This window comes from Lissotriton helveticus, chromosome 11, assembly GCF_964261635.1.
Source record: "Lissotriton helveticus chromosome 11, aLisHel1.1, whole genome shotgun sequence".
Lineage (NCBI taxonomy): Eukaryota > Metazoa > Chordata > Amphibia > Caudata > Salamandridae > Lissotriton > Lissotriton helveticus.
Window position 1 is genome coordinate 304,450,221 of NC_136072.1, and position 21,737 is coordinate 304,471,957.

Consider the following 21,737-nt stretch of genomic DNA (forward strand, 5'->3'; position numbering starts at 1 on the left):
CTCTGTGTCCTTTTTGAAAGTGGGATGGGGGTACAAAGACAGATTATCCTTAACAAAAATCCATCTTGAGTATCAGAGCCCAACATACAGAGTGCAGGAGAAGAGGTTAAATGAGCTTCCTACCGTGAGAATGTAACACTATTTTTCATACGTGAGATGGTGCATTTCAGCCTCAAAGGCAGCAATTTCCTCGAATGGAACATTGCTATCACCAGGATCTAAAGCAGGTTTTAGTAGAGTTCGAGTCAGTCAGTCTTTTATTAACTATCATGACCAACATAATGTGATCCATATTACTTCTTTCTTGACAGAAATAATATTCAGGCTCAGGTTTCCACTATAAAGTAGTGAGGACATTCCGTTGCTATGAACATCTTTTTAATGCCCAAAAGAATGATTGGGCGTTTTACTTACCACGTAAATTGGTAAAATGATGCACTATGCCAGAAGACTTCCTTTTTTTTTTGCTTCAGTCTCGGCAATTCAGAGAAACTCTGCTGTGAAACACTGCCACTGCTGGTCATTCAGTATAATCTGCAGATGGAAAAGTCCACTGTTAGTACATTTAATATAAGCAATACAAAAAGTTTTGATTTATATAAAGGGTTACCAGATCTATACTATGGAGTCTGTTTTATTGTGAAAATCAACAGCTCAATAAAAAAATCAAATCTCAATTTGTGTTTATAACCTCCCATACTTCTCTGCATTCCCTTGACTCATTTGCTAAAACTCTCTAAACAATTGTAGCACGTACATTAGGACATAGATCTTTTTGCCAGCCAAGTGGCAGCGCACCATTCTCACTTCTTTAGTTTTAGGATATGGTACACCAGTAGCAATTAAGCCAGCTGATAAGTTGAGAGAGGAAGGGTTATGCTACAGTTAACGGGAATGATAGAAACTATGAATAGCATCATTTCCATCTTCTCTTTAGCCAAATCCTACCAGTTCAGCAAGAGTGAAGTTGAGACTCTTATGCTCAAACTTGCGTTCATACAAATATAGAAGTCTAAATAAAGTCCTAATTTCTTTCATCTTACCATCAACACTTTCAGTTGGGCATCCTGTCTACCCTGCAACTCATATCATTACCAAGATAAATGTATCCTACTCTTTGTTAGGCAACAGAGTGGCTCTCATGTCAGAAAGCATCTTGCTTTAGCTTTATGATGTCAGACTGCTAGGCAACAGAATGGCACCACATGTCAGACAACTTCTTGCTTTAGCTTTATGATGTCAGGCCCCCCTGGACCAATTGTCCTTGTGGAAGCTGACCACACAGGAGGATGAGATATCAGAAGTTATGCAGTAGGTTACTATCCGTATTCATGACTGCCAGCCACGTAGAAGGGGGAATGGTAAAGGAATCTGAAACAGTCAAAGCTCTGTGTCCTTTTTGAAAGTGGGATGGGGGTACAAAGACAGATTATCCTTAACAAAAATCCATCTTGAGTATCAGAGCCCAACATACAGAGTGCAGGAGAAGAGGTTAAATGAGCTTCCTACTGTGAGAATGTAACACTATTTTTCATACGTGAGATGGTGCATTTCAGCCTCAAAGGCAGCAATTTCCTCGAATGGAACATTGCTATCACCAGGATCTAAAGCAGGTTTTAGTAGAGTTCGAGTCAGTCAGTCTTTTATTAACTATCATGACCAACATAATGTGATCCATATTACTTCTTTCTTGACAGAAATGATATTCAGGCTCAGGTTTCCACTATAAAGTAGTGAGGACATTCCGTTGCTATGAACATCTTTTTAATGCCCAAAAGAATGATTGGGCATTTTACTTACCACGTAAATTGGTAAAATGATGCACTATGCCAGAAGACTTCCTTTTTTTTTTGCTTCAGTCTCGGCAAGTCAGAGAAACTCTGCTGTGAAACACTGCCACTGCTGGTCATTCAGTATAATCTGCAGATGGAAAAGTCCACTGTTAGTACATTTAATATAAGCAATACAAAAAGTTTTGATTTATATAAAGGGTTACCAGATCTATACTATGGAGTCTGTTTTATTGTGAAAATCAACAGCTCAATAAAAAAATCAAATCTCAATTTGTGTTTATAACCTCCCATACTTCTCTGCATTCCCTTGACTCATTTGCTAAAACTCTCTAAACAATTGTAGCACGTACATTAGGACATAGATCTTTTTGCCAGCCAAGTGGCAGCGCACCATTCTCACTTCTTTAGTTTTAGGATATGGTACACCAGTAGCAATTAAGCCAGCTGATAAGTTGAGAGAGGAAGGGTTATGCTACAGTTAACGGGAATGATAGAAACTATGAATAGCATCATTTCCATCTTCTCTTTAGCCAAATCCTACCAGTTCAGCAAGAGTGAAGTTGAGACTCTTATGCTCAAACTTGCGTTCATACAAATATAGAAGTCTAAATAAAGTCCTAATTTCTTTCATCTTACCATCAACACTTTCAGTTGGGCATCCTGTCTACCCTGCAACTCATATCATTACCAAGATAAATGTATCCTACTCTTTGTTAGGCAACAGAGTGGCTCTCATGTCAGAAAGCATCTTGCTTTAGCTTTATGATGTCAGACTGCTAGGCAACAGAATGGCACCACATGTCAGACAACTTCTTGCTTTAGCTTTATGATGTCAGGCCCCCCTGGACCAATTGTCCTTGTGGAAGCTGACCACACAGGAGGATGAGATATCAGAAGTTATGCAGTAGGTTACTATCCGTATTCATGACTGCCAGCCACGTAAGAGGGGGAATGGTAAAGGAATCTTAAACAGTCAAAGCTCTGTGTCCTTTTTGAAAGTGGGATGGGGGTACAAAGACAGATTATCCTTAACAAAAATCCATCTTGAGTATCAGAGCCCAACATACAGAGTGCAGGAGAAGAGGTTAAATGAGCTTCCTACCGTGAGAATGTAACACTATTTTTCATACGTGAGATGGTGCATTTCAGCCTCAAAGGCAGCAATTTCCTCGAATGGAACATTGCTATCACCAGGATCTAAAGCAGGTTTTAGTAGAGTTCGAGTCAGTCAGTCTTTTATTAACTATCATGACCAACATAATGTGATCCATATTACTTCTTTCTTGACAGAAATAATATTCAGGCTCAGGTTTCCACTATAAAGTAGTGAGGACATTCCGTTGCTATGAACATCTTTTTAATGCCCAAAAGAATGATTGGGCGTTTTACTTACCACGTAAATTGGTAAAATGATGCACTATGCCAGAAGACTTCCTTTTTTTTTTGCTTCAGTCTCGGCAAGTCAGAGAAACTCTGCTGTGAAACACTGCCACTGCTGGTCATTCAGTATAATCTGCAGATGGAAAAGTCCACTGTTAGTACATTTAATATAAGCAATACAAAAAGTTTTGATTTATATAAAGGGTTACCAGATCTATACTATGGAGTCTGTTTTATTGTGAAAATCAACAGCTCAATAAAAAAATCAAATCTCAATTTGTGTTTATAACCTCCCATACTTCTCTGCATTCCCTTGACTCATTTGCTAAAACTCTCTAAACAATTGTAGCACGTACATTAGGACATAGATCTTTTTGCCAGCCAAGTGGCAGCGCACCATTCTCACTTCTTTAGTTTTAGGATATGGTACACCAGTAGCAATTAAGCCAGCTGATAAGTTGAGAGAGGAAGGGTTATGCTACAGTTAACGGGAATGATAGAAACTATGAATAGCATCATTTCCATCTTCTCTTTAGCCAAATCCTACCAGTTCAGCAAGAGTGAAGTTGAGACTCTTATGCTCAAACTTGCGTTCATACAAATATAGAAGTCTAAATAAAGTCCTAATTTCTTTCATCTTACCATCAACACTTTCAGTTGGGCATCCTGTCTACCCTGCAACTCATATCATTACCAAGATAAATGTATCCTACTCTTTGTTAGGCAACAGAGTGGCTCTCATGTCAGAAAGCATCTTGCTTTAGCTTTATGATGTCAGACTGCTAGGCAACAGAATGGCACCACATGTCAGACAACTTCTTGCTTTAGCTTTATGATGTCAGGCCCCCCTGGACCAATTGTCCTTGTGGAAGCTGACCACACAGGAGGATGAGATATCAGAAGTTATGCAGTAGGTTACTATCCGTATTCATGACTGCCAGCCACGTAGGAGGGGGAATGGTAAAGGAATCTGAAACAGTCAAAGCTCTGTGTCCTTTTTGAAAGTGGGATGGGGGTACAAAGACAGATTATCCTTAACAAAAATCCATCTTGAGTATCAGAGCCCAACATACAGAGTGCAGGAGAAGAGGTTAAATGAGCTTCCTACCGTGAGAATGTAACACTATTTTTCATACGTGAGATGGTGCATTTCAGCCTCAAAGGCAGCAATTTCCTCGAATGGAACATTGCTATCACCAGGATCTAAAGCAGGTTTTAGTAGAGTTCGAGTCAGTCAGTCTTTTATTAACTATCATGACCAACATAATGTGATCCATATTACTTCTTTCTTGACAGAAATTATATTCAGGCACAGGTTTCCACTATAAAGTAGTGAGGACATTCCGTTGCTATGAACATCTTTTTAATGCCCAAAAGAATGATTGGGCGTTTTACTTACCACGTAAATTGGTAAAATGATGCACTATGCCAGAAGACTTCCTTTTTTTTTTTGCTTCAGTCTCGGCAATTCAGAGAAACTCTGCTGTGAAACACTGTCACTGCTGGTCATTCAGTATAATCTGCAGATGGAAAAGTCCACTGTTAGTACATTTAATATAAGCAATACAAAAAGTTTTGATTTATATAAAGGGTTACCAGATCTATACTATGGAGTCTGTTTTATTGTGAAAATCAACAGCTCAATAAAAAAATCAAATCTCAATTTGTGTTTATAACCTCCCATACTTCTCTGCATTCCCTTGACTCATTTGCTAAAACTCTCTAAACAATTGTAGCACGTACATTAGGACATAGATCTTTTTGCCAGCCAAGTGGCAGCGCACCATTCTCACTTCTTTAGTTTTAGGATATGGTACACCAGTAGCAATTAAGCCAGCTGATAAGTTGAGAGAGGAAGGGTTATGCTACAGTTAACGGGAATGATAGAAACTATGAATAGCATCATTTCCATCTTCTCTTTAGCCAAATCCTACCAGTTCAGCAAGAGTGAAGTTGAGACTCTTATGCTCAAACTTGCGTTCATACAAATATAGAAGTCTAAATAAAGTCCTAATTTCTTTCATCTTACCATCAACACTTTCAGTTGGGCATCCTGTCTACCCTGCAACTCATATCATTACCAAGATAAATGTATCCTACTCTTTGTTAGGCAACAGAGTGGCTCTCATGTCAGAAAGCATCTTGCTTTAGCTTTATGATGTCAGACTGCTAGGCAACAGAATGGCACCACATGTCAGACAACTTCTTGCTTTAGCTTTATGATGTCAGGCCCCCTTGGACCAATTGTCCTTGTGGAAGCTGACCACACAGGAGGATGAGATATCAGAAGTTATGCAGTAGGTTACTATCCGTATTCATGACTGCCAGCCACGTAAGAGGGGGAATGGTAAAGGAATCTTAAACAGTCAAAGCTCTGTGTCCTTTTTGAAAGTGGGATGGGGGTACAAAGACAGATTATCCTTAACAAAAATCCATCTTGAGTATCAGAGCCCAACATACAGAGTGCAGGAGAAGAGGTTAAATGAGCTTCCTACCGTGAGAATGTAACACTATTTTTCATACGTGAGATGGTGCATTTCAGCCTCAAAGGCAGCAATTTCCTCGAATGGAACATTGCTATCACCAGGATCTAAAGCAGGTTTTAGTAGAGTTCGAGTCAGTCAGTCTTTTATTAACTATCATGACCAACATAATGTGATCCATATTACTTCTTTCTTGACAGAAATAATATTCAGGCTCAGGTTTCCACTATAAAGTAGTGAGGACATTCCGTTGCTATGAACATCTTTTTAATGCCCAAAAGAATGATTGGGCGTTTTACTTACCACGTAAATTGGTAAAATGATGCACTATGCCAGAAGACTTCCTTTTTTTTTTGCTTCAGTCTCGGCAATTCAGAGAAACTCTGCTGTGAAACACTGCCACTGCTGGTCATTCAGTATAATCTGCAGATGGAAAAGTCCACTGTTAGTACATTTAATATAAGCAATACAAAAAGTTTTGATTTATATAAAGGGTTACCAGATCTATACTATGGAGTCTGTTTTATTGTGAAAATCAACAGCTCAATAAAAAAATCAAATCTCAATTTGTGTTTATAACCTCCCATACTTCTCTGCATTCCCTTGACTCATTTGCTAAAACTCTCTAAACAATTGTAGCACGTACATTAGGACATAGATCTTTTTGCCAGCCAAGTGGCAGCGCACCATTCTCACTTCTTTAGTTTTAGGATATGGTACACCAGTAGCAATTAAGCCAGCTGATAAGTTGAGAGAGGAAGGGTTATGCTACAGTTAACGGGAATGATAGAAACTATGAATAGCATCATTTCCATCTTCTCTTTAGCCAAATCCTACCAGTTCAGCAAGAGTGAAGTTGAGACTCTTATGCTCAAACTTGCGTTCATACAAATATAGAAGTCTAAATAAAGTCCTAATTTCTTTCATCTTACCATCAACACTTTCAGTTGGGCATCCTGTCTACCCTGCAACTCATATCATTACCAAGATAAATGTATCCTACTCTTTGTTAGGCAACAGAGTGGCTCTCATGTCAGAAAGCATCTTGCTTTAGCTTTATGATGTCAGACTGCTAGGCAACAGAATGGCACCACATGTCAGACAACTTCTTGCTTTAGCTTTATGATGTCAGGCCCCCCTGGACCAATTGTCCTTGTGGAAGCTGACCACACAGGAGGATGAGATATCAGAAGTTATGCAGTAGGTTACTATCCGTATTCATGACTGCCAGCCACGTAGGAGGGGGAATGGTAAAGGAATCTGAAACAGTCAAAGCTCTGTGTCCTTTTTGAAAGTGGGATGGGGGTACAAAGACAGATTATCCTTAACAAAAATCCATCTTGAGTATCAGAGCCCAACATACAGAGTGCAGGAGAAGAGGTTAAATGAGCTTCCTACCGTGAGAATGTAACACTATTTTTCATACGTGAGATGGTGCATTTCAGCCTCAAAGGCAGCAATTTCCTCGAATGGAACATTGCTATCACCAGGATCTAAAGCAGGTTTTAGTAGAGTTCGAGTCAGTCAGTCCTTTATTAACTATCATGACCAACATAATGTGATCCATATTACTTCTTTCTTGACAGAAATGATATTCAGGCGCAGGTTTCCACTATAAAGTAGTGAGGACATTCCGTTGCTATGAACATCTTTTTAATGCCCAAAAGAATGATTGGGCGTTTTACTTACCACGTAAATTGGTAAAATGATGCACTATGCCAGAAGACTTCCTTTTTTTTTTTGCTTCAGTCTCGGCAATTCAGAGAAACTCTGCTGTGAAACACTGCCACTGCTGGTCATTCAGTATAATCTGCAGATGGAAAAGTCCACTGTTAGTACATTTAATATAAGCAATACAAAAAGTTTTGATTTATATAAAGGGTTACCAGATCTATACTATGGAGTCTGTTTTATTGTGAAAATCAACAGCTCAATAAAAAAATCAAATCTCAATTTGTGTTTATAACCTCCCATACTTCTCTGCATTCCCTTGACTCATTTGCTAAAACTCTCTAAACAATTGTAGCACGTACATTAGGACATAGATCTTTTTGCCAGCCAAGTGGCAGCGCACCATTCTCACTTCTTTAGTTTTAGGATATGGTACACCAGTAGCAATTAAGCCAGCTGATAAGTTGAGAGAGGAAGGGTTATGCTACAGTTAACGGGAATGATAGAAACTATGAATAGCATCATTTCCATCTTCTCTTTAGCCAAATCCTACCAGGTCAGCAAGAGTGAAGTTGAGACTCTTATGCTCAAACTTGCGTTCATACAAATATAGAAGTCTAAATAAAGTCCTAATTTCTTTCATCTTACCATCAACACTTTCAGTTGGGCATCCTGTCTACCCTGCAACTCATATCATTACCAAGATAAATGTATCCTACTCTTTGTTAGGCAACAGAGTGGCTCTCATGTCAGAAAGCATCTTGCTTTAGCTTTATGATGTCAGACTGCTAGGCAACAGAATGGCACCACATGTCAGACAACTTCTTGCTTTAGCTTTATGATGTCAGGCCCCCCTGGACCAATTGTCCTTGTGGAAGCTGACCACACAGGAGGATGAGATATCAGAAGTTATGCAGTAGGTTACTATCCGTATTCATGACTGCCAGCCACGTAGGAGGGGGAATGGTAAAGGAATCTGAAACAGTCAAAGCTCTGTGTCCTTTTTGAAAGTGGGATGGGGGTACAAAGACAGATTATCCTTAACAAAAATCCATCTTGAGTATCAGAGCCCAACATACAGAGTGCAGGAGAAGAGGTTAAATGAGCTTCCTACCGTGAGAATGTAACACTATTTTTCATACGTGAGATGGTGCATTTCAGCCTCAAAGGCAGCAATTTCCTCGAATGGAACATTGCTATCACCAGGATCTAAAGCAGGTTTTAGTAGAGTTCGAGTCAGTCAGTCTTTTATTAACTATCATGACCAACATAATGTGATCCATATTACTTCTTTCTTGACAGAAATTATATTCAGGCACAGGTTTCCACTATAAAGTAGTGAGGACATTCCGTTGCTATGAACATCTTTTTAATGCCCAAAAGAATGATTGGGCGTTTTACTTACCACGTAAATTGGTAAAATGATGCACTATGCCAGAAGACTTCCTTTTTTTTTTTGCTTCAGTCTCGGCAATTCAGAGAAACTCTGCTGTGAAACACTGTCACTGCTGGTCATTCAGTATAATCTGCAGATGGAAAAGTCCACTGTTAGTACATTTAATATAAGCAATACAAAAAGTTTTGATTTATATAAAGGGTTACCAGATCTATACTATGGAGTCTGTTTTATTGTGAAAATCAACAGCTCAATAAAAAAATCAAATCTCAATTTGTGTTTATAACCTCCCATACTTCTCTGCATTCCCTTGACTCATTTGCTAAAACTCTCTAAACAATTGTAGCACGTACATTAGGACATAGATCTTTTTGCCAGCCAAGTGGCAGCGCACCATTCTCACTTCTTTAGTTTTAGGATATGGTACACCAGTAGCAATTAAGCCAGCTGATAAGTTGAGAGAGGAAGGGTTATGCTACAGTTAACGGGAATGATAGAAACTATGAATAGCATCATTTCCATCTTCTCTTTAGCCAAATCCTACCAGTTCAGCAAGAGTGAAGTTGAGACTCTTATGCTCAAACTTGCGTTCATACAAATATAGAAGTCTAAATAAAGTCCTAATTTCTTTCATCTTACCATCAACACTTTCAGTTGGGCATCCTGTCTACCCTGCAACTCATATCATTACCAAGATAAATGTATCCTACTCTTTGTTAGGCAACAGAGTGGCTCTCATGTCAGAAAGCATCTTGCTTTAGCTTTATGATGTCAGACTGCTAGGCAACAGAATGGCACCACATGTCAGACAACTTCTTGCTTTAGCTTTATGATGTCAGGCCCCCCTGGACCAATTGTCCTTGTGGAAGCTGACCACACAGGAGGATGAGATATCAGAAGTTATGCAGTAGGTTACTATCCATATTCATGACTGCCAGCCACGTAGGAGGGGGAATGGTAAAGGAATCTGAAACAGTCAAAGCTCTGTGTCCTTTTTGAAAGTGGGATGGGGGTACAAAGACAGATTATCCTTAACAAAAATCCATCTTGAGTATCAGAGCCCAACATACAGAGTGCAGGAGAAGAGGTTAAATGAGCTTCCTACCGTGAGAATGTAACACTATTTTTCATACGTGAGATGGTGCATTTCAGCCTCAAAGGCAGCAATTTCCTCGAATGGAACATTGCTATCACCAGGATCTAAAGCAGGTTTTAGTAGAGTTCGAGTCAGTCAGTCTTTTATTAACTATCATGACCAACATAATGTGATCCATATTACTTCTTTCTTGACAGAAATGATATTCAGGCACAGGTTTCCACTATAAAGTAGTGAGGACATTCCGTTGCTATGAACATCTTTTTAATGCCCAAAAGAATGATTGGGCGTTTTACTTACCACGTAAATTGGTAAAATGATGCACTATGCCAGAAGACTTCCTTTTTTTTTTTGCTTCAGTCTCGGCAAGTCAGAAAAACTCTGCTGTGAAACACTGCCACTGCTGGTCATTCAGTATAATCTGCAGATGGAAAAGTCCACTGTTAGTACATTTAATATAAGCAATACAAAAAGTTTTGATTTATATAAAGGGTTACCAGATCTATACTATGGAGTCTGTTTTATTGTGAAAATCAACAGCTCAATAAAAAAATCAAATCTCAATTTGTGTTTATAACCTCCCATACTTCTCTGCATTCCCTTGACTCATTTGCTAAAACTCTCTAAACAATTGTAGCACGTACATTAGGACATAGATCTTTTTGCCAGCCAAGTGGCAGCGCACCATTCTCACTTCTTTAGTTTTAGGATATGGTACACCAGTAGCAATTAAGCCAGCTGATAAGTTGAGAGAGGAAGGGTTATGCTACAGTTAACGGGAATGATAGAAACTATGAATAGCATCATTTCCATCTTCTCTTTAGCCAAATCCTACCAGTTCAGCAAGAGTGAAGTTGAGACTCTTATGCTCAAACTTGCGTTCATACAAATATAGAAGTCTAAATAAAGTCCTAATTTCTTTCATCTTACCATCAACACTTTCAGTTGGGCATCCTGTCTACCCTGCAACTCATATCATTACCAAGATAAATGTATCCTACTCTTTGTTAGGCAACAGAGTGGCTCTCATGTCAGAAAGCATCTTGCTTTAGCTTTATGATGTCAGACTGCTAGGCAACAGAATGGCACCACATGTCAGACAACTTCTTGCTTTACCTTTATGATGTCAGGCCCCCCTGGACCAATTGTCCTTGTGGAAGCTGACCACACAGGAGGATGAGATATCAGAAGTTATGCAGTAGGTTACTATCCGTATTCATGACTGCCAGCCACGTAAGAGGGGGAATGGTAAAGGAATCTGAAACAGTCAAAGCTCTGTGTCCTTTTTGAAAGTGGGATGGGGGTACAAAGACAGATTATCCTTAACAAAAATCCATCTTGAGTATCAGAGCCCAACATACAGAGTGCAGGAGAAGAGGTTAAATGAGCTTCCTACCGTGAGAATGTAACACTATTTTTCATACGTGAGATGGTGCATTTCAGCCTCAAAGGCAGCAATTTCCTCGAATGGAACATTGCTATCACCAGGATCTAAAGCAGGTTTTAGTAGAGTTCGAGTCAGTCAGTCTTTTATTAACTATCATGACCAACATAATGTGATCCATATTACTTCTTTCTTGACAGAAATTATATTCAGGCTCAGGTTTCCACTATAAAGTAGTGAGGACATTCCGTTGCTATGAACATCTTTTTAATGCCCAAAAGAATGATTGGGCGTTTTACTTACCACGTAAATTGGTAAAATGATGCACTATGCCAGAAGACTTCCTTTTTTTTTTTGCTTCAGTCTCGGCAATTCAGAGAAACTCTGCTGTGAAACACTGTCACTGCTGGTCATTCAGTATAATCTGCAGATGGAAAAGTCCACTGTTAGTACATTTAATATAAGCAATACAAAAAGTTTTGATTTATATAAAGGGTTACCAGATCTATACTATGGAGTCTGTTTTATTGTGAAAATCAACAGCTCAATAAAAAAATCAAATCTCAATTTGTGTTTATAACCTCCCATACTTCTCTGCATTCCCTTGACTCATTTGCTAAAACTCTCTAAACAATTGTAGCACGTACATTAGGACATAGATCTTTTTGCCAGCCAAGTGGCAGCGCACCATTCTCACTTCTTTCGTTTTAGGATATGGTACACCAGTAGCAATTAAGCCAGCTGATAAGTTGAGAGAGGAAGGGTTATGCTACAGTTAACGGGAATGATAGAAACTATGAATAGCATCATTTCCATCTTCTCTTTAGCCAAATCCTACCAGTTCAGCAAGAGTGAAGTTGAGACTCTTATGCTCAAACTTGCGTTCATACAAATATAGAAGTCTAAATAAAGTCCTAATTTCTTTCATCTTACCATCAACACTTTCAGTTGGGCATCCTGTCTACCCTGCAACTCATATCATTACCAAGATAAATGTATCCTACTCTTTGTTAGGCAACAGAGTGGCTCTCATGTCAGAAAGCATCTTGCTTTAGCTTTATGATGTCAGACTGCTAGGCAACAGAATGGCACCACATGTCAGACAACTTCTTGCTTTACCTTTATGATGTCAGGCCCCCCTGGACCAATTGTCCTTGTGGAAGCTGACCACACAGGAGGATGAGATATCAGAAGTTATGCAGTAGGTTACTATCCGTATTCATGACTGCCAGCCACGTAAGAGGGGGAATGGTAAAGGAATCTGAAACAGTCAAAGCTCTGTGTCCTTTTTGAAAGTGGGATGGGGGTACAAAGACAGATTATCCTTAACAAAAATCCATCTTGAGTATCAGAGCCCAACATACAGAGTGCAGGAGAAGAGGTTAAATGAGCTTCCTACCGTGAGAATGTAACACTATTTTTCATACGTGAGATGGTGCATTTCAGCCTCAAAGGCAGCAATTTCCTCGAATGGAACATTGCTATCACCAGGATCTAAAGCAGGTTTTAGTAGAGTTCGAGTCAGTCAGTCTTTTATTAACTATCATGACCAACATAATGTGATCCATATTACTTCTTTCTTGACAGAAATTATATTCAGGCTCAGGTTTCCACTATAAAGTAGTGAGGACATTCCGTTGCTATGAACATCTTTTTAATGCCCAAAAGAATGATTGGGCGTTTTACTTACCACGTAAATTGGTAAAATGATGCACTATGCCAGAAGACTTCCTTTTTTTTTTTGCTTCAGTCTCGGCAATTCAGAGAAACTCTGCTGTGAAACACTGTCACTGCTGGTCATTCAGTATAATCTGCAGATGGAAAAGTCCACTGTTAGTACATTTAATATAAGCAATACAAAAAGTTTTGATTTATATAAAGGGTTACCAGATCTATACTATGGAGTCTGTTTTATTGTGAAAATCAACAGCTCAATAAAAAAATCAAATCTCAATTTGTGTTTATAACCTCCCATACTTCTCTGCATTCCCTTGACTCATTTGCTAAAACTCTCTAAACAATTGTAGCACGTACATTAGGACATAGATCTTTTTGCCAGCCAAGTGGCAGCGCACCATTCTCACTTCTTTCGTTTTAGGATATGGTACACCAGTAGCAATTAAGCCAGCTGATAAGTTGAGAGAGGAAGGGTTATGCTACAGTTAACGGGAATGATAGAAACTATGAATAGCATCATTTCCATCTTCTCTTTAGCCAAATCCTACCAGTTCAGCAAGAGTGAAGTTGAGACTCTTATGCTCAAACTTGCGTTCATACAAATATAGAAGTCTAAATAAAGTCCTAATTTCTTTCATCTTACCATCAACACTTTCAGTTGGGCATCCTGTCTACCCTGCAACTCATATCATTACCAAGATAAATGTATCCTACTCTTTGTTAGGCAACAGAGTGGCTCTCATGTCAGAAAGCATCTTGCTTTAGCTTTATGATGTCAGACTGCTAGGCAACAGAATGGCACCACATGTCAGACAACTTCTTGCTTTAGCTTTATGATGTCAGGCCCCCCTGGACCAATTGTCCTTGTGGAAGCTGACCACACAGGAGGATGAGATATCAGAAGTTATGCAGTAGGTTACTATCCATATTCATGACTGCCAGCCACGTAGGAGGGGGAATGGTAAAGGAATCTGAAACAGTCAAAGCTCTGTGTCCTTTTTGAAAGTGGGATGGGGGTACAAAGACAGATTATCCTTAACAAAAATCCATCTTGAGTATCAGAGCCCAACATACAGAGTGCAGGAGAAGAGGTTAAATGAGCTTCCTACCGTGAGAATGTAACACTATTTTTCATACGTGAGATGGTGCATTTCAGCCTCAAAGGCAGCAATTTCCTCGAATGGAACATTGCTATCACCAGGATCTAAAGCAGGTTTTAGTAGAGTTCGAGTCAGTCAGTCTTTTATTAACTATCATGACCAACATAATGTGATCCATATTACTTCTTTCTTGACAGAAATTATATTCAGGCACAGGTTTCCACTATAAAGTAGTGAGGACATTCCGTTGCTATGAACATCTTTTTAATGCCCAAAAGAATGATTGGGCGTTTTACTTACCACGTAAATTGGTAAAATGATGCACTATGCCAGAAGACTTCCTTTTTTTTTTGCTTCAGTCTCGGCAATTCAGAGAAACTCTGCTGTGAAACACTGCCACTGCTGGTCATTCAGTATAATCTGCAGATGGAAAAGTCCACTGTTAGTACATTTAATATAAGCAATACAAAAAGTTTTGATTTATATAAAGGGTTACCAGATCTATACTATGGAGTCTGTTTTATTGTGAAAATCAACAGCTCAATAAAAAAATCAAATCTCAATTTGTGTTTATAACCTCCCATACTTCTCTGCATTCCCTTGACTCATTTGCTAAAACTCTCTAAACAATTGTAGCACGTACATTAGGACATAGACCTTTTTGCCAGCCAAGTGGCAGCGCACCATTCTCACTTCTTTAGTTTTAGGATATGGTACACCAGTAGCAATTAAGCCATCTGATAAGTTGAGAGAGGAAGGGTTATGCTACAGTTAACGGGAATGATAGAAACTATAAATAGCATCATTTCCATCTTCTCTTTAGCCAAATCCTACCAGTTCAGCAAGAGTGAAGTTGAGACTCTTATGCTCAAACTTGCGTTCATACAAATATAGAAGTCTAAATAAAGTCCTAATTTCTTTCATCTTACCATCAACACTTTCAGTTGGGCATCCTGTCTACCCTGCAACTCATATCATTACCAAGATAAATGTATCCTACTCTTTGTTAGGCAACAGAGTGGCTCTCATGTCAGAAAGCATCTTGCTTTAGCTTTATGATGTCAGACTGCTAGGCAACAGAATGGCACCACATGTCAGACAACTTCTTGCTTTACCTTTATGATGTCAGGCCCCCCTGGACCAATTGTCTTGTGGAAGCTGACCACACAGGAGGATGAGATATCAGAAGTTATGCAGTAGGTTACTATCCGTATTCATGACTGCCAGCCACGTAAGAGGGGGAATGGTAAAGGAATCTGAAACAGTCAAAGCTCTGTGTCCTTTTTGAAAGTGGGATGGGGGTACAAAGACAGATTATCCTTAACAAAAATCCATCTTGAGTATCAGAGCCCAACATACAGAGTGCAGGAGAAGAGGTTAAATGAGCTTCCTACCGTGAGAATGTAACACTATTTTTCATACGTGAGATGGTGCATTTCAGCCTCAAAGGCAGCAATTTCCTCGAATGGAACATTGCTATCACCAGGATCTAAAGCAGGTTTTAGTAGAGTTCGAGTCAGTCAGTCTTTTATTAACTATCATGACCAACATAATGTGATCCATATTACTTCTTTCTTGACAGAAATTATATTCAGGCTCAGGTTTCCACTATAAAGTAGTGAGGACATTCCGTTGCTATGAACATCTTTTTAATGCCCAAAAGAATGATTGGGCGTTTTACTTACCACGTAAATTGGTAAAATGATGCACTATGCCAGAAGACTTCCTTTTTTTTTTTGCTTCAGTCTCGGCAATTCAGAGAAACTCTGCTGTGAAACACTGTCACTGCTGGTCATTCAGTATAATCTGCAGATGGAAAAGTCCACTGTTAGTACATTTAATATAAGCAATACAAAAAGTTTTGATTTATATAAAGGGTTACCAGATCTATACTATGGAGTCTGTTTTATTGTGAAAATCAACAGCTCAATAAAAAAATCAAATCTCAATTTGTGTTTATAACCTCCCATACTTCTCTGCATTCCCTTGACTCATTTGCTAAAACTCTCTAAACAATTGTAGCACGTACATTAGGACATAGATCTTTTTGCCAGCCAAGTGGCAGCGCACCATTCTCACTTCTTTAGTTTTAGGATATGGTACACCAGTAGCAATTAAGCCAGCTGATAAGTTGAGAGAGGAAGGGTTATGCTACAGTTAACGGGAATGATAGAAACTATGAATAGCATCATTTCCATCTTCTCTTTAGCCAAATCCTACCAGTTCAGCAAGAGTGAAGTTGAGACTCTTATGCTCAAACTTGCGTTCATACAAATATAGAAGTCTAAATAAAGTCCTAATTTCTTTCATCTTACCATCAACACTTTCAGTTGGGCATCCTGTCTACCCTGCAACTCATATCATTACCAAGATAAATGTATCCTACTCTTTGTTAGGCAACAGAGTGGCTCTCATGTCAGAAAGCATCTTGCTTTAGCTTTATGATGTCAGACTGCTAGGCAACAGAATGGCACCACATGTCAGACAACTTCTTGCTTTACCTTTATGATGTCAGGCCCCCCTGGACCAATTGTCCTTGTGGAAGCTGACCACACAGGAGGATGAGATATCAGAAGTTATGCAGTAGGTTACTATCCGTATTCATGACTGCCAGCCACGTAAGAGGGGGAATGGTAAAGGAATCTGAAACAGTCAAAGCTCTGTGTCCTTTTTGAAAGTGGGATGGGGGTACAAAGACAGATTATCCTTAACAAAAATCCATCTTGAGTATCAGAGCCCAACATACAGAGTGCAGGAGAAGAGGTTAAATGAGCTTCCTACCGTGAGAATGTAACACTATTTTTCATACGTGAGATGGTGCATTTCAGCCTCAAAGGCAGCAATTTCCTCGAATGGAACATTGCTATCACCAGGATCTAAAGCAGGTTTTAGTAGAGTTCGAGTCAGTCAGTCTTTTATTAACTATCATGACCAACATAATGTGATCCATATTACTTCTTTCTTGACAGAAATTATATTCAGGCTCAGGTTTCCACTATAAAGTAGTGAGGACATTCCGTTGCTATGAACATCTTTTTAATGCCCAAAAGAATGATTGGGCGTTTTACTTACCACGTAAATTGGTAAAATGATGCACTATGCCAGAAGACTTCCTTTTTTTTTTTGCTTCAGTCTCGGCAATTCAGAGAAACTCTGCTGTGAAACACTGTCACTGCTGGTCATTCAGTATAATCTGCAGATGGAAAAGTCCACTGTTAGTACATTTAATATAAGCAATACAAAAAGTTTTGATTTATATAAAGGGTTACCAGATCTATACTATGGAGTCTGTTTTATTGTGAAAATCAACAGCTCAATAAAAAAATCAAATCTCAATTTGTGTTTATAACCTCCCATACTTCTCTGCATTCCCTTGACTCATTTGCTAAAACTCTCTAAACAATTGTAGCACGTACATTAGGACATAGATCTTTTTGCCAGCCAAGTGGCAGCGCACCATTCTCACTTCTTTAGTTTTAGGATATGGTACACCAGTAGCAATTAAGCCAGCTGATAAGTTGAGAGAGGAAGGGTTATGCTACAGTTAACGGGAATGATAGAAACTATGAATAGCATCATTTCCATCTTCTCTTTAGCCAAATCCTACCAGTTCAGCAAGAGTGAAGTTGAGACTCTTATGCTCAAACTTGCGTTCATACAAATATAGAAGTCTAAATAAAGTCCTAATTTCTTTCATCTTACCATCAACACTTTCAGTTGGGCATCCTGTCTACCCTGCAACTCATATCATTACCAAGATAAATGTATCCTACTCTTTGTTAGGCAACAGAGTGGCTCTCATGTCAGAAAGCATCTTGCTTTAGCTTTATGATGTCAGACTGCTAGGCAACAGAATGGCACCACATGTCAGACAACTTCTTGCTTTAGCTTTATGATGTCAGGCCCCCTTGGACCAATTGTCCTTGTGGAAGCTGACCACACAGGAGGATGAGATATCAGAAGTTATGCAGTAGGTTACTATCCGTATTCATGACTGCCAGCCACGTAAGAGGGGGAATGGTAAAGGAATCTTAAACAGTCAAAGCTCTGTGTCCTTTTTGAAAGTGGGATGGGGGTACAAAGACAGATTATCCTTAACAAAAATCCATCTTGAGTATCAGAGCCCAACATACAGAGTGCAGGAGAAGAGGTTAAATGAGCTTCCTACCGTGAGAATGTAACACTATTTTTCATACGTGAGATGGTGCATTTCAGCCTCAAAGGCAGCAATTTCCTCGAATGGAACATTGCTATCACCAGGATCTAAAGCAGGTTTTAGTAGAGTTCGAGTCAGTCAGTCTTTTATTAACTATCATGACCAACATAATGTGATCCATATTACTTCTTTCTTGACAGAAATAATATTCAGGCTCAGGTTTCCACTATAAAGTAGTGAGGACATTCCGTTGCTATGAACATCTTTTTAATGCCCAAAAGAATGATTGGGCGTTTTACTTACCACGTAAATTGGTAAAATGATGCACTATGCCAGAAGACTTCCTTTTTTTTTTGCTTCAGTCTCGGCAATTCAGAGAAACTCTGCTGTGAAACACTGCCACTGCTGGTCATTCAGTATAATCTGCAGATGGAAAAGTCCACTGTTAGTACATTTAATATAAGCAATACAAAAAGTTTTGATTTATATAAAGGGTTACCAGATCTATACTATGGAGTCTGTTTTATTGTGAAAATCAACAGCTCAATAAAAAAATCAAATCTCAATTTGTGTTTATAACCTCCCATACTTCTCTGCATTCCCTTGACTCATTTGCTAAAACTCTCTAAACAATTGTAGCACGTACATTAGGACATAGATCTTTTTGCCAGCCAAGTGGCAGCGCACCATTCTCACTTCTTTAGTTTTAGGATATGGTACACCAGTAGCAATTAAGCCAGCTGATAAGTTGAGAGAGGAAGGGTTATGCTACAGTTAACGGGAATGATAGAAACTATGAATAGCATCATTTCCATCTTCTCTTTAGCCAAATCCTACCAGTTCAGCAAGAGTGAAGTTGAGACTCTTATGCTCAAACTTGCGTTCATACAAATATAGAAGTCTAAATAAAGTCCTAATTTCTTTCATCTTACCATCAACACTTTCAGTTGGGCATCCTGTCTACCCTGCAACTCATATCATTACCAAGATAAATGTATCCTACTCTTTGTTAGGCAACAGAGTGGCTCTCATGTCAGAAAGCATCTTGCTTTAGCTTTATGATGTCAGACTGCTAGGCAACAGAATGGCACCACATGTCAGACAACTTCTTGCTTTAGCTTTATGATGTCAGGCCCCCCTGGACCAATTGTCCTTGTGGAAGCTGACCACACAGGAGGATGAGATATCAGAAGTTATGCAGTAGGTTACTATCCGTATTCATGACTGCCAGCCACGTAGGAGGGGGAATGGTAAAGGAATCTGAAACAGTCAAAGCTCTGTGTCCTTTTTGAAAGTGGGATGGGGGTACAAAGACAGATTATCCTTAACAAAAATCCATCTTGAGTATCAGAGCCCAACATACAGAGTGCAGGAGAAGAGGTTAAATGAGCTTCCTACCGTGAGAATGTAACACTATTTTTCATACGTGAGATGGTGCATTTCAGCCTCAAAGGCAGCAATTTCCTCGAATGGAACATTGCTATCACCAGGATCTAAAGCAGGTTTTAGTAGAGTTCGAGTCAGTCAGTCCTTTATTAACTATCATGACCAACATAATGTGATCCATATTACTTCTTTCTTGACAGAAATGATATTCAGGCGCAGGTTTCCACTATAAAGTAGTGAGGACATTCCGTTGCTATGAACATCTTTTTAATGCCCAAAAGAATGATTGGGCGTTTTACTTACCACGTAAATTGGTAAAATGATGCACTATGCCAGAAGACTTCCTTTTTTTTTTTGCTTCAGTCTCGGCAATTCAGAGAAACTCTGCTGTGAAACACTGCCACTGCTGGTCATTCAGTATAATCTGCAGATGGAAAAGTCCACTGTTAGTACATTTAATATAAGCAATACAAAAAGTTTTGATTTATATAAAGGGTTACCAGATCTATACTATGGAGTCTGTTTTATTGTGAAAATCAACAGCTCAATAAAAAAATCAAATCTCAATTTGTGTTTATAACCTCCCATACTTCTCTGCATTCCCTTGACTCATTTGCTAAAACTCTCTAAACAATTGTAGCACGTACATTAGGACATAGATCTTTTTGCCAGCCAAGTGGCAGCGCACCATTCTCACTTCTTTAGTTTTAGGATATGGTACACCAGTAGCAATTAAGCCAGCTGATAAGTTGAGAGAGGAAGGGTTATGCTACAGTTAACGGGAATGATAGAAACTATGAATAGCATCATTTCCATCTTCTCTTTAGCCAAATCCTACCAGGTCAGCAAGAGTGAAGTTGAGACTCTTATGCTCAAACTTGCGTTCATACAAATATAGAAGTCTAAATAAAGTCCTAATTTCTTTCATCTTACCATCAACACTTTCAGTTGGGCATCCTGTCTACCCTGCAACTCATATCATTACCAAGATAAATGTATCCTACTCTTTGTTAGGCAACAGAGTGGCTCTCATGTCAGAAAGCATCTTGCTTTAGCTTTATGATGTCAGACTGCTAGGCAACAGAATGGCACCACATGTCAGACAACTTCTTGCTTTAGCTTTATGATGTCAGGCCCCCCTGGACCAATTGTCCTTGTGGAAGCTGACCACACAGGAGGATGAGATATCAGAAGTTATGCAGTAGGTTACTATCCGTATTCATGACTGCCAGCCACGTAGGAGGGGGAATGGTAAAGGAATCTGAAACAGTCAAAGCTCTGTGTCCTTTTTGAAAGTGGGATGGGGGTACAAAGACAGATTATCCTTAACAAAAATCCATCTTGAGTATCAGAGCCCAACATACAGAGTGCAGGAGAAGAGGTTAAATGAGCTTCCTACCGTGAGAATGTAACACTATTTTTCATACGTGAGATGGTGCATTTCAGCCTCAAAGGCAGCAATTTCCTCGAATGGAACATTGCTATCACCAGGATCTAAAGCAGGTTTTAGTAGAGTTCGAGTCAGTCAGTCTTTTATTAACTATCATGACCAACATAATGTGATCCATATTACTTCTTTCTTGACAGAAATTATATTCAGGCACAGGTTTCCACTATAAAGTAGTGAGGACATTCCGTTGCTATGAACATCTTTTTAATGCCCAAAAGAATGATTGGGCGTTTTACTTACCACGTAAATTGGTAAAATGATGCACTATGCCAGAAGACTTCCTTTTTTTTTTTGCTTCAGTCTCGGCAATTCAGAGAAACTCTGCTGTGAAACACTGTCACTGCTGGTCATTCAGTATAATCTGCAGATGGAAAAGTCCACTGTTAGTACATTTAATATAAGCAATACAAAAAGTTTTGATTTATATAAAGGGTTACCAGATCTATACTATGGAGTCTGTTTTATTGTGAAAATCAACAGCTCAATAAAAAAATCAAATCTCAATTTGTGTTTATAACCTCCCATACTTCTCTGCATTCCCTTGACTCATTTGCTAAAACTCTCTAAACAATTGTAGCACGTACATTAGGACATAGATCTTTTTGCCAGCCAAGTGGCAGCGCACCATTCTCACTTCTTTAGTTTTAGGATATGGTACACCAGTAGCAATTAAGCCAGCTGATAAGTTGAGAGAGGAAGGGTTATGCTACAGTTAACGGGAATGATAGAAACTATGAATAGCATCATTTCCATCTTCTCTTTAGC